This window comes from Ambystoma mexicanum, chromosome 6p (genome assembly GCF_040938575.1).
Source record: "Ambystoma mexicanum isolate Mex_15411 chromosome 6p, UKY_AmexF1_1, whole genome shotgun sequence".
NCBI classification, from domain to species: Eukaryota; Metazoa; Chordata; class Amphibia; order Caudata; family Ambystomatidae; genus Ambystoma; species Ambystoma mexicanum.
The window spans coordinates 1,266,500,856-1,266,513,330 of record NC_090935.1 but is presented as its reverse complement, the minus strand read 5'-3'; the positions used below and the strand labels follow the sequence as shown (position 1 = coordinate 1,266,513,330).

General features: G+C 47.1%; 1 protein-coding gene across 5 annotated transcripts in view; it reads right to left on the bottom strand.

The window, feature by feature from the left end:
- KDM4C (lysine demethylase 4C) overlaps positions 1 to 12,475 on the bottom strand; it is a 3,084,728-nt gene that overhangs the window by 1,970,274 nt on the left and 1,101,979 nt on the right. The window lies entirely within an intron of this gene.

The window sequence follows — 12,475 nt, the reverse complement described above, 5'->3', positions numbered from 1 at the left end:
ACCTGCCAATCCTTACCACTAGGTTACAAAAAATAGTGTGGGATAATATTCACCAGAAAAGAAAGAAGTGTTCACAAAATGATAAGTCAGGATGTTATAGTTGGGGTCTCCCTTCCCCACGTTTTAACACGGGACAAGGTGAGACTCCTGCGCAGAGGACACCTCTGAGCTTCTCCAGCACAAGGTTACAGTTCCTTTCAGCGATATCAGGACTTTTGAAGGTCAAGACTCTCTTCTAAAAAGTCTCCTGCCACCGAGGGCCTGAAATGTCAATAACAACAAACAAAAGTTCCTTACTGTATTCTTTATTTTGGGTGAAGACTCTTCACCTCTGGATCCCCCTCAACCAGGCTCTGCTCCTCTTGAATGTTAGCATCCCTCTGCCGGGTTCACTATGGACTTTTACTCAAAAACCCTTCACCTGTAGTATTCACATGTCTCAATGTCTTTTTAAACAACCTTTCACAGTGATATGATATGATAGTTTATTTATATAGCGCCTATACACAATGTGTTTCAAAGCACTTCAAGGCAAGGGAGGAAACAAGGGAAAATACGACGACATTCTTACAGGCCATGAACAGTAAGGATGTGGAATTAACTATCTTACCCGGCCTGACGACATTTCAGATAGTGCAAGAGCTAAGACATAGATAAGGAAGGGAGGGAGGGAGAGAGTGGGAAGGAAATGGAAACAGATAGGCGACTACCATACTACGCCTGACGACATTTCTGGTAGAGCCAGAGAAAATAAAAGGTGAGCAGAGGGGTGCACAAAGGGAGGGGAGGAACAAAACAAGCGCCTATCATAGTAGGCCTGACGACATTTCAGATAGTGCTGCAGGAGGGGGCAAATAAGGGAAGGAGGGAGGAGACAGACAAGGTTGCCATCATACTAGGTCCAGGGACAATTTTGATAGAGTAAGTGCATAGAAGAAAGTAAGGGGAGGAAGTGAGGAGATAGGAAAAGGGAGAAAGGGAGAGGAGGAGAGAACAGAGGGTAAGCAGTCAAAAAGAGTAGAGAGCAAATACAATTGCAGAAGTCAATATTAACACATAATGTTGCAAGTCTGGATACAAGATGAAGACAGAAACAGCATGATTCAGGGCCACCATGAGAAAGGGTGACCCACTGTGAATCAATGAAGTCCATAAAAGTCAAATCTAGCATTGGCCACAAGACGGTGATGGTGAAACCAGAATATATCAGGACAGACTCCTGCAGAAATAGGCTGGAAGGGGAAAGGGGGAGCAGGGTAGAAGAATCAAGCAAAACAGGCAACACCTGTGTGCAAGAAAGGGGGGGGCACAAGGGAACATCACAGGGGGACCAGAGGGGTGGGGATGGCCTGTGGGAACAGAGGAAGTAAACACATGTTGGTGCATGCTTACAAGCTGTCTGAGCAGGGGTTTGGGTCCTGGATCCTCCTGGTCCGAACAGGTCCAAACGGAAATTGCCCTTTTCTTCAACTGCCCTTCGCTTCGGACGCCTGGGAGACGGTGATGGTGAAACAAGAATATATCAGGACAGACTCATGCAGAATTGGACAATGGACATCCCTCAGTCGGGTTCACTCTTGTCAACACAATGTTCAGGGGGTTATCATACTTCACCCCGCTTTGCAGGCGTCCCTCAGCCGGTTTCACATTTGCCAGTTACACAGTTCGCTTCGCTTTCTCACAATGCAGGATTCACTTCCCATAGCTTTCCTCTTGGTTACAGGTTAAAGACTTTCGACTGTACAAGGGGTTTTACTCGACCCTTGTATGACCGCTTTGACCTCCTACATTGGGCTCTCTTAGGGCCTCCCAGTATTTGTAGTTTTATCAAAAGGGGACCAATCAGAGTCTTTCGAATAAGCACCCACCTAGCAACAGACCACTCTGTAGCTGGTATTTCCCTGAGTTTTAAAAGTTCAGTCACAGATATTTCCTTTGTTCAAATCATGTTGCCGTTTGCAACCTTCGCTCAACACAGCTTGGTCAATTAACGGTTCTCCCTCCGACTCACCCGCTGTGCTGAACTCCTTGTCATTTCTTGTCTCTGGAGTCAAGGACGGCACCACGGTAGCAAACACCTCCCTTCGCCTTGCTTATTAATGTGGCAGGGCACCGTACACCGTTGACATCTGTTACACCACAAGCTAGCTGTAGCTCCCGGTGTTATAATACCTCTTTCGGAAGCTTTGTCGGTCTGGGTCGAAAAGGGCAAGGGTACTTCCCTCCTTCTAGTCTTCAGTTTCGTGCCTTTCTCCTCCTCTTGAACAGCCATCCTGGAATAGCTGCCGCCTTGTGTGTTTTGCCTTGCTCAAAGTGTGCTCTTGTGCTCCACCTTTTATACCTGTGGGAAAGGGAAAGGGGCGTCAGGTGTGTGTAGTTATTGTCAATTGCCTGACTCTGCCTGACCCTTGTGTTATAAGGAAGGGGGTACCTCGCCTCACCTGTCGGTGTCCCACTTTCACCCCGGTCCCCATACCACCCCCCCCCCACCAATGACACCCCATCCAGGTGATCCTCCCGCACCGGTCCAACCCCAGTAACTGGATCGAATATCGATGGTCATATCCAGACCACCTGGATGACAGATCCCCAGGGAGTAGCAGGTGAGTCACCTTCATGTTTCATACATCATTGACACAGGTATGTTAAAAAATAAAATTGCCAACAACTGCCATTGTCATCACTGGGAGTGCTCCCAATATTGCATTAATAAGCGCACCATATGCTACTTCACTCGCTTCAGAAAATCAGGCACATTTTTTAAGATGGACCAGGCGCAATAGAATTGTGAAGGATCCCTTCAGCCCAAAATGTGCAATACGAATATAACATGCATTACTTACCGTAATAGCATTCCGATGATTGTATCTGCTTAGATTCACATGCTGTGCATATAGTCCGACATCTAGTGGTAATCACAGAGTATTGCATCTTTCTTTTGAGGATCAAAAGGGGACGTCGACATGGGCGTGCCTGTAACACTATCCCTAACACGACGTGTAGTTTACCCAAAATCCCTCACGTGTCGAGGTCCCTCCGATTGTGTTTTTTCTGCCGTGAGGGAGCCTTATGACTACTGTGAGTACAGAGAGAGAGAAAGGTGTAAGATGTCTATGTTCCTTCTACTCCAAGAAGGGAGGAAGGTTGCGCATGTGAATCTAAGCAGATACAATCATCAGAAATGCTATCACGGTAAGAAATGCATGTCTTCTGATGCTTGTTAATCTGCTTAGAATCACATGCTTTGCAAAGACTAGCGAGCAGTACCCAGAGATGCTGGTGGGATGTGTGAAGGAACAGTAGCAAAGAGATGTCTTAGCACTGCTTGTTCCACCTGAGAGTCAGACCTAGAGTGTGTATCTAGGCAGTAGTGTTGTGTAAAGGTGTGTACAGACTCCAGGTTGCTGCTTTACAAATGGACTCAAGAGGAACATTTGCAATGAATGCTATGGAAGCCCCACTGCTCTGAGTAGAGTGTGCTCTAGGCTTCAAGGGTAGATCTCTCTTGGTAAGAGTGTAGTTTTTGAAGACAGGGTCCCCTTCTCTACCAGCTGCCACTGAAACAAAAACTGGTTTGTCTTTCTTAGTAGTTTAGTTTTCTACAGATAATATATCACTGTTTGTTAGCCAGAAACCTGTGCAGTTCCCTTAGGGACCACTGCAAAAAGTTTAAGACTACAGGAGTAAGCAGTAAACCCAATTGGTAGCAGTCTGTACCACCCAGATTTACCTGGTAGCTGTGGCTGAGCAGTCAGACCTCTCTCAAGAAGAGTTAGGCAGTATATAGAGTATACACAATAGGGCTAAAAATACAGTAGCACAAGTAAACACTGACCAGAGCTTTGGTATAAAAGTATATCATTATTTATTTAAAAACACACTTGTAAAAATACACTGGCACTAATATGTCAAGCAAGTTCAAACACAGTCGCTATAAGTATATACACTCCCTAGTTAATTATTCGACAAGTCTAGGTTAAGACACCACTTATTTAGCAAAACAGAGGTGAGCGTGTAACTGTAGATGGCACTCCAATAATTTGTTTAAAAAGGGAGAGAAAAGGCAGAATAGGAAAATAACACAGTACCAACACTTTTAAGAAACCACAGCAAGTCAAGAAAGGCAGGGTCTACTGTAGAGCAAAAAGTTCATAGGCCAGGCCCACTCTTGGAGAGAGCAAAGCCGAATGTGCCCAAGATCACACAGTGGAAATGCACTCAAAGTCTTTGCAGAAATGTCAAAAGAGGTTGGATCAAGGCAGAAAGGTAGTGTTAGCAGTTCCAAGGTCACCCCAGGATAGAGAGCCAAGGATTTATGGGACACCTTTGACAGTTTGTTGCAAGGGAGACCAGGCGGGACACAGTACCTGAAATGGTGAGAAAGCTCCAGCGGGGGCAGTTGTTCCTGGCAGCGGGTGCAAGTCGGGGCTTCGTCCAGGGGAAGAGAAGATCTCGAAATGGAGGAAAGCTGGAGGCCGTTGCACTGCCAGGGAAGAAACCAGCCGCTGATTTTCCCGGTTAAAAGGTACGACCCTTTTATTCGCGGTAGTGGTGAAGCATGGCTATCCGGCTGCCGGGGTGCTTGGCATGGGCGATTCGACCACGAGACGATCCAGGAAGGCGAAAAAGGCAAACTGGTTGGTCCCACCAGCTCAAGGGGAAGACGACTCTCCTGGAAGAAGATCTCCTCTGTCGTCGGGGAAGTGGTGAGTTTAGTACAGCAGGGTTCGACCGGTGGTGTCGTCGTTGTAGATGGCTCAGCTTCTCCCCTCTTCGGATTCTTTAGGTCCTGTGGCGACTTCTGAAGTTCCAGTCCCCAAACCCCTGCTTTTATGCAGCACACCCCCATTCACCCAGCCTAGCTGTCACTCAAACTTGCTAAGTGGTGAGCCGGGCGGCTCACCATTGGGCCAATCACACAAGAGTGTGACTTGAGCTGCCAAGGCAACTCAGTCCAGGGTGCCTAATCCCCCCCTCCCACACATCCTGTAGATCCCAGACAGAGTGGCACCATTTGGAGGGCTTCTGTGGAGAAGCCCGCCAAAAAGTGGAACAAAGGGCTCGACTTGGGTTAGAGTTTCAGAGGCGAACACAAACGCCATTTTAAAACCAAGTTCTGGAAAAAAGACCCAACCGGGGAATAAATATTAAATAAATAACCCGGCAGTATCTTTAACATTGCCAAAAAGTGGTGCGTTTAAAATGAATGGGAAAATCCCATAGGAAATATTCCGGTGGAATATTTTGCGTGACATCCACTGCCACCAGCCAGAAACTCGACAAGGGGGGACTGGACAGTGCCCCCTTGGAAAACAGACCCAGGGACAATCGATTTACCCCTACCAGTACTTCCACAATATGATGGTTTGTACTGGTTCTGTTCACAATTTGAGACTAGTAAAGCCAATGGTGACTTTACATGCCCTGGGAGACAGTAGTCAGTCCCAGGGTATGAAGGCTATGTTTGGGGGTCACTATGACGCCCCTGTCTTACTGCACCGAGGGTGCTGTGTAACACACATACCAAAAATACATGAAGCCCTATGGAGTGAAAGACCCCATAGCCCATAAAACACATTACATAGTCAAAGGACATTCTCAAATCATGTCTAAGAGTGGGAGAAAAAGAGTCTCCCTCTTAGCAGGAGAATAAAATAAACCCCAAAAATCCAGCAAAGCTGCTGGGGGACTCACTAGGTTTGGGAAATTAGCCTTAAAGGAGAGTTCCGGGACTTTTTTTTTATTGTTCCTATGGTTCGGCCATGTGTTTTTAAGCATAAATCGGTAGATCGTAGAAAACTTTCCTATGGACCTTACCCGACTTTTCGTCCATTAACGCACTCGAAAACATCCGCCATTTTATGATAATCCTCTCACTTGCCGCATCGCCCTGGCTCACCTGCTTTTGCGGCACTAAATCAAATCCCCCGCCCCTGAGCCTGACATCAGCAGACGCGTACCGCCCATTTCCCAACGCCAAAGCACGTTTCGTGTCAACAATCGCTGTGCCTCAGCTAATGACGTGTCGCCATGGAAATGGCAGGACGCCTCTTTCCTCAATAAGTATAAACACACCGTTTCACAACACACAGCAGCAGATTTTCGATTCCATTCTTCTCTCTGTGCTACTTTGAGTATTCTGTGACTCGTTTCTGTGCTCTGGTCAGCTACCTTCGCCGCTTCTCGGCCTTGTGAACACCTGTACCATCTCTGTAAATTATTTTACTTTCTTTACCACACAATGGCTACAATAATGCCGTATATGTACGAGCCCGAGTACACCGAGGAAGAACTACTGGAAAGGCAAGCACGCGAAAACGATGGGGATTCGGACGGCAGTTGGGAGGACCAGTCAACGGATGAAGAGCCTGGACCATGTCGCATGGACGGCGTCTCCACCTGGTGCACGTGCAATTGGTGCGAGCTAATGCCAACTGAGGAGGAGAACTGCTGCTGCCGTGAAAATTCCGGGTGCTTGGCCTACATTTCGGAAGGCGAGCCAAGTCCGCAATGCATCACCGAGCTGCCAGAGTTCAGGGAAGCCTGCCTCTCACGGACAGTGTTGAGGATGATGATGGTGCTTATGCACGAACTTTGCGGCACTGTTCGTCCGCGTAATCCGAGTAACGAGTAAGTATACTCTGGTTGTGATGTCAGTGATGCCACTACTATTTCATGGTCGTCTCCCACATATAAAACTACATCTACATATCATTCGAATGCATGTAAATTGGTTCCATGTTGTGCATTTTCTAGATAGAATTTTTTTCAAAGCAGAATGACATTTTTGTACCTGAATCGACAGTGATAAGAAAGTTGTCATTTTAATACAGTTTGCATCTTTCATTTTCACAGGTGGTACAGGCTGGTGGCCTATCGTTGCTTCACTTGGTGGCTTCACGGGAGGCTCGGACAACGCGTTCGGAGAGTAATACCTGCCTGTGCGGTACTTGCCATTAGACAACATTTCCCCAGCGACAGTGGACAATACCGCGGCTTTTCCCGGGATGTGCTGCAACCGCAACTTTACAATGTGTAATGTTTATTATTTATGTTCAATTGAAATTAAGATCTAAAATAAAACCCAACATATATTTTAACAATGGTTGTTTTTATTTTTTAAATGAATCTAGTGTGTCTCCATTGAATAGTCTTCCTGTGCCTTGTCTTGTCACACAACATGTCTCCGGCCAGCATCCTCCCTCACGCTGGCCGCCCACCTTCAATCCACATAACCGTTGAACCCATATGCAGCAGACATACATATGTTATTTTGCGGGTTGGCATCAAGCCTCCCGGCCTTGCCTCCTCCCCCAAAAATACTTACCACACCACTTTGTTCAGGGTCTCCAGGGTGAACTGCACCCATATATTCTCCTGGGAGGCTGAGGTATTTATAAACTCACCCCCCTGCCTTCCATGTACTAGATCCTGCAGCCTGCCTCTTACATGCAGTTAGATGGCCTCTCCTTGGTGAGGCCCTACGGCAAACGAGTCTTGTCTGCACGACCACCGCCCCAATCCACCCCCCGCCCTATCAAAGGCAGTTCGCACCGGGGTACTTGTGCTGGCAAGTGGAGCTGTCAGGGAGCGATAAAGGCCAAGAGGTGCCAAAGACCATGTACACTTCAAAGTGGTCTATAGAGCATGGGTTGTTGTTCCCATGTCTACCGCCAGACCCCGTGTCTCCTGCCAAGCATCTCCCCTCACGCTGGACGGCCCCCTGCAATCCACATAAGTGTGTCTCCATTCACGAGTCTTCCTGTGTCTTGTCTGCACGACCACCGCCCCAATCCACCCCCCGCCCTATCAAAGGCAGTTCGCACCGGGGTACTTGTGCCGGCAAGTGGAGCTGTCAGGGAGCGATAAAGGCCAAGAGGTGCCAAAGACCATGTACACTTCAAAGTGGTCTATAGAGCATGGGTTGTTGTTCCCATGTCTACCGCCAGACCCCGTGTCTCCTGCCAAGCATCTCCCCTCACGCTGGACGGCCCCCTGCAATCCACATAAGTGTGTCTCCATTCACGAGTCTTCCTGTGTCTTGTCTGCACGACCACCGCCCCAATCCACCCCCCGCCCTATCAAAGGCAGTTCGCACCGGGGTACTTGTGCCGGCAAGTGGAGCTGTCAGGGAGCGATAAAGGCCAAGAGGTGCCAAAGACCATGTACACTTCAAAGTGGTCTATAGAGCATGGGTTGTTGTTCCCATGTCTACCGCCAGACCCCGTGTCTCCTGCCAAGCATCTCCCCTCACGCTGGACGGCCCCCTGCAATCCACATAAGTGTGTCTCCATTCACGAGTCTTCCTGTGTCTTGTCTGCACGACCACCGCCCCAATCCACCCCCCGCCCTATCAAAGGCAGTTCGCACCGGGGTACTTGTGCCGGCAAGTGGAGCTGTCAGGGAGCGATAAAGGCCAAGAGGTGCCAAAGACCATGTACACTTCAAAGTGGTCTATAGAGCATGGGTTGTTGTTCCCATGTCTACCGCCAGACCCCGTGTCTCCTGCCAAGCATCTCCCCTCACGCTGGACGGCCCCCTGCAATCCACATAAGTGTGTCTCCATTCACGAGTCTTCCTGTGTCTTGTCTGCACGACCACCGCCCCAATCCACCCCCCGCCCTATCAAAGGCAGTTCGCACCGGGGTACTTGTGCCGGCAAGTGGAGCTGTCAGGGAGCGATAAAGGCCAAGAGGTGCCAAAGACCATGTACACTTCAAAGTGGTCTATAGAGCATGGGTTGTTGTTCCCATGTCTACCGCCAGACCCCGTGTCTCCTGCCAAGCATCTCCCCTCACGCTGGACGGCCCCCTGCAATCCACATAAGTGTGTCTCCATTCACGAGTCTTCCTGTGTCTTGTCTGCACGACCACCGCCCCAATCCACCCCCCGCCCTATCAAAGGCAGTTCGCACCGGGGTACTTGTGCCGGCAAGTGGAGCTGTCAGGGAGCGATAAAGGCCAAGAGGTGCCAAAGACCATGTACACTTCAAAGTGGTCTATAGAGCATGGGTTGTTGTTCCCATGTCTACCGCCAGACCCCGTGTCTCCTGCCAAGCATCTCCCCTCACGCTGGAAGGCCCCTCTGCAATCCACATAAGTGTGTCTCCATTCACGAGTCTTCCTGTGTCTTGTCTGCACGACCACCGCCCCAATCCACCCCCCGCCCTATCAAAGGCAGTTCGCACCGGGGTACTTGTGCCGGCAAGTGGAGCTGTCAGGGAGCGATAAAGGCCAAGAGGTGCCAAAGACCATGTACACTTCAAAGTGGTCTATAGAGCATGGGTTGTTGTTCCCATGTCTACCGCCAGACCCCGTGTCTCCTGCCAAGCATCTCCCCTCACGCGGGACGCCCCCCTGCAAACCGCATAATGCCACGACATATACACGTCATTCATTCACAAACACACCCCTGTTTCGAATTCTTTATAACCCACTTCATATTTCTAATGAGAACTTCTTTGCGCTTTGCTAGTCAACCCGTGAAGGTGCTGGTTATCTGCTCTTCGTCTCTGTGAACTTCCGTGACCACTTCGAGGAAACTCGTCAGTTTGCAACCTGTGAACTGCTCCCTGTTCTACGACAAGAAACTACTCTGATCCCTGCATCTAACTGTTTGCTCGTCAAGGTAAGGCCATGTACCATACTCATTTTGCGTCCAATTTCTTTTCGTTCAAGACAGTACATGCAAGGAACTAGTCACATGTTCTGAGTTTAGTCAAATTATTTTTGTATTTTTTTAAAGTTATTCAAATACTTATCCGCATGTGAATAACGTGTATAGTTCCAAGAACCAAAACATACCTTGCATTGAACCTTTTATGTATTTAATTTTTTAACACATTGGTATTCATAGAGAATTGTTGATCTTTACTTTTCAGAACTTTCCACAATGCCTGCCTGTTCCATTGGCGGTTGTCCTTCGAAGACCCATAATAAATCTGAAGGTAGTATAATGCATGTTTTCCCTAAGACAATAGATCAGATAAGAGAATGGGTCCGATATTGCGGATATCCACCCTCTGAGCTTGAAAGTAGAGTCCTAGAAGTCTTTGCGGACAAGAGGGGTGATCGATACCGCATCTGCAGCAGGCACTTTACCTCTGACATGTACTCCACATCATTGCTAATAAAGAAGAACACACCGCGAGCGAGGAGAAAATTGCTCTCAACCGCTATTCCCACTCTATTCGTCCACATCCCTCCCCTGGTGAGTCAAGTTTACGTATTTATCGCTCGGCCTTGCGGTAGTGTGTAGCATTAGCTAACAATAATTTCCCCATTTATGTATCCACTCAATATGAAGGCGGAAGATTCTCCATCCGTGTCGTTATTGCAGTCATCAGCCACTTCAAGCGCCTATCGGGTAATCTTACTTAGCTATTCTGCCATTGACTTGTTTTAGGCATGTAAATCAATAGTTTTAATTTATCGTGTAATTATTTTACCTAATGGTACACCCTTGTACTCGTCCTCTAGTCTTTGTTTTCAGTTATAATTATTGTTATCCAAAATAATTCAAGTACTGTCTTTCAGGGAGATGCTGAGGAGTCCAACGTATTGACGACTACCGTTGATGTCACTCAGATGCTCGAGGTACGTTTCAGGACAGTTCCATCGATGGAGATCATCAGATCTTGCATTCTTGTAGCGTGATTGTTACACACAATGTTTCTTTCGTTTTTAGCCATTGATATGTCCTTCTGTCGTCGCCCTCGTATGTGTCTTCTTTTTTCAATATTGTGTTCATTACTAATGAAAGTCCTATGTTTCAGGGAGTCGATGGAGCATTAGTCCAAGAAGAAGGGGGAGCGTGCAGTTACGGGTCAGCGCAACAGCTTGCAGAAGTGTGCACCGCAGTTACATCGTCCCTTGATGTTCTTATGCATTTCGAGGTATGGATACTGACAGCTCGATCAAGCGAGATCATATGACGTGATTACATCCGCTATACTTCCTTCTTTATTAACGCAAGTACTATGTTTCAGGGAGATGACGGAGCTTCTTCTACAAGAACATCACCCCTAGTAGTTGATGCAGATTTCTGGGTGGTGACACTTCCAACGATCGAGCAAATCGAATCATATTTAGATATCCATTATTTATTTTAGACAACTGATCATTTGTGCAGGTCTATTTAGATGAGCCGTTGACGCCTGCACAAACTTTATGTTCTTTTTATCAAAATAGAAAACCATACTAATGCAATTACTGTGTTTCAGGGAGTCACTGAAGCATCATCTTCAATAATATCATCAATGGAAGTCTATGAGGAGCCCGAGGTATGCATCTTGACAGTTCCATCTAACTAGATCAACAATGCGTGAATAATTGTCGTTTGAATGTTCTACACAAAGCGTTCATTCGTGTTTTGCTATTGAGATGTACGTGGGTATTGGTCCCCAAGTACATTTTGTGTTTTCGATATTATTATACATACTAATGAAAGTTCTATGTTTCAGGGAGTCGATGGAGCGTCAGTGCGTGATGGATGTGCTTATCAGGAAAACATAGTCGTTGCAGCGCAAGAGGAAGTGGAGACATATACACACGAGTCGGAGCAACAGCGTCCTGATGTTGAAGTTCGAGGCAAGAAAGTTTCAAAGAAAAGAAAGCAAAAGAAGGTTAGTGTCCTGGTCACTATATTATGTTGTTTTTCACTGTTAATAGTTCTATACTGTAAGTTGTGTTTAAACTGAACACCCCTTTTCCAATCTGTCCTCTAGTTGCGAGTGGGTGTACGAACTAGATCTACACAGACAGTGAAGCGAACGAGAGATGTTGCTTGCCAAACCTTTTGGCAGGGACTTGAGACTGGAGAAGCATCGTGCCAATGGGAAGAATATGAAGTGATTGACAACGGAGCTATACCACCACCAGCAATTGATAGTGAATGTCCTCCTGGTAGTTCGGATGCAGTCGGAGATCAATTCACAGAATCCACACCCGCAAAAACTAAGACCGCGAGAAAGTTGAAGAAATTGTTTTATTCACCCATCGCCGGAGAAGGAACAGATGTTGCAATGGAAGAGAATGAAGTAGACGACAATGAAACACCATCAATATCACTGAACATAGCGGAAGACGATATCAGAGATTCTACCTTTCATGTGAGTGACATGTCCTCAACGTTACAGGCCGAACCAGCTGGGATGCAGAGTGACAGTATAAGGAAAGAGGCCAAATTCATTGTATTCGATAGTTGTTTGATTGATATTATTATTCGGATTAAATGTGGGCATTTGGTAGGTGGGGAAGTATGTGGGGAGCCATTGATTAATGTGACTCGTGCAATTCGAGGCACTAACCTTAAAATACATGCCACCTGTACAAAATATCATCCTTTCACATGGTCTGCACAACCTATGCTGGGACAACTGCCAGCAGGCAATCTACTTTGTGCAGCGGCTGCACTTTTTAGTGGTTCAAGTTTTAAAAAATTAGAGTCTTTCTTTCAGTTTGTGGGAATCCGTTTC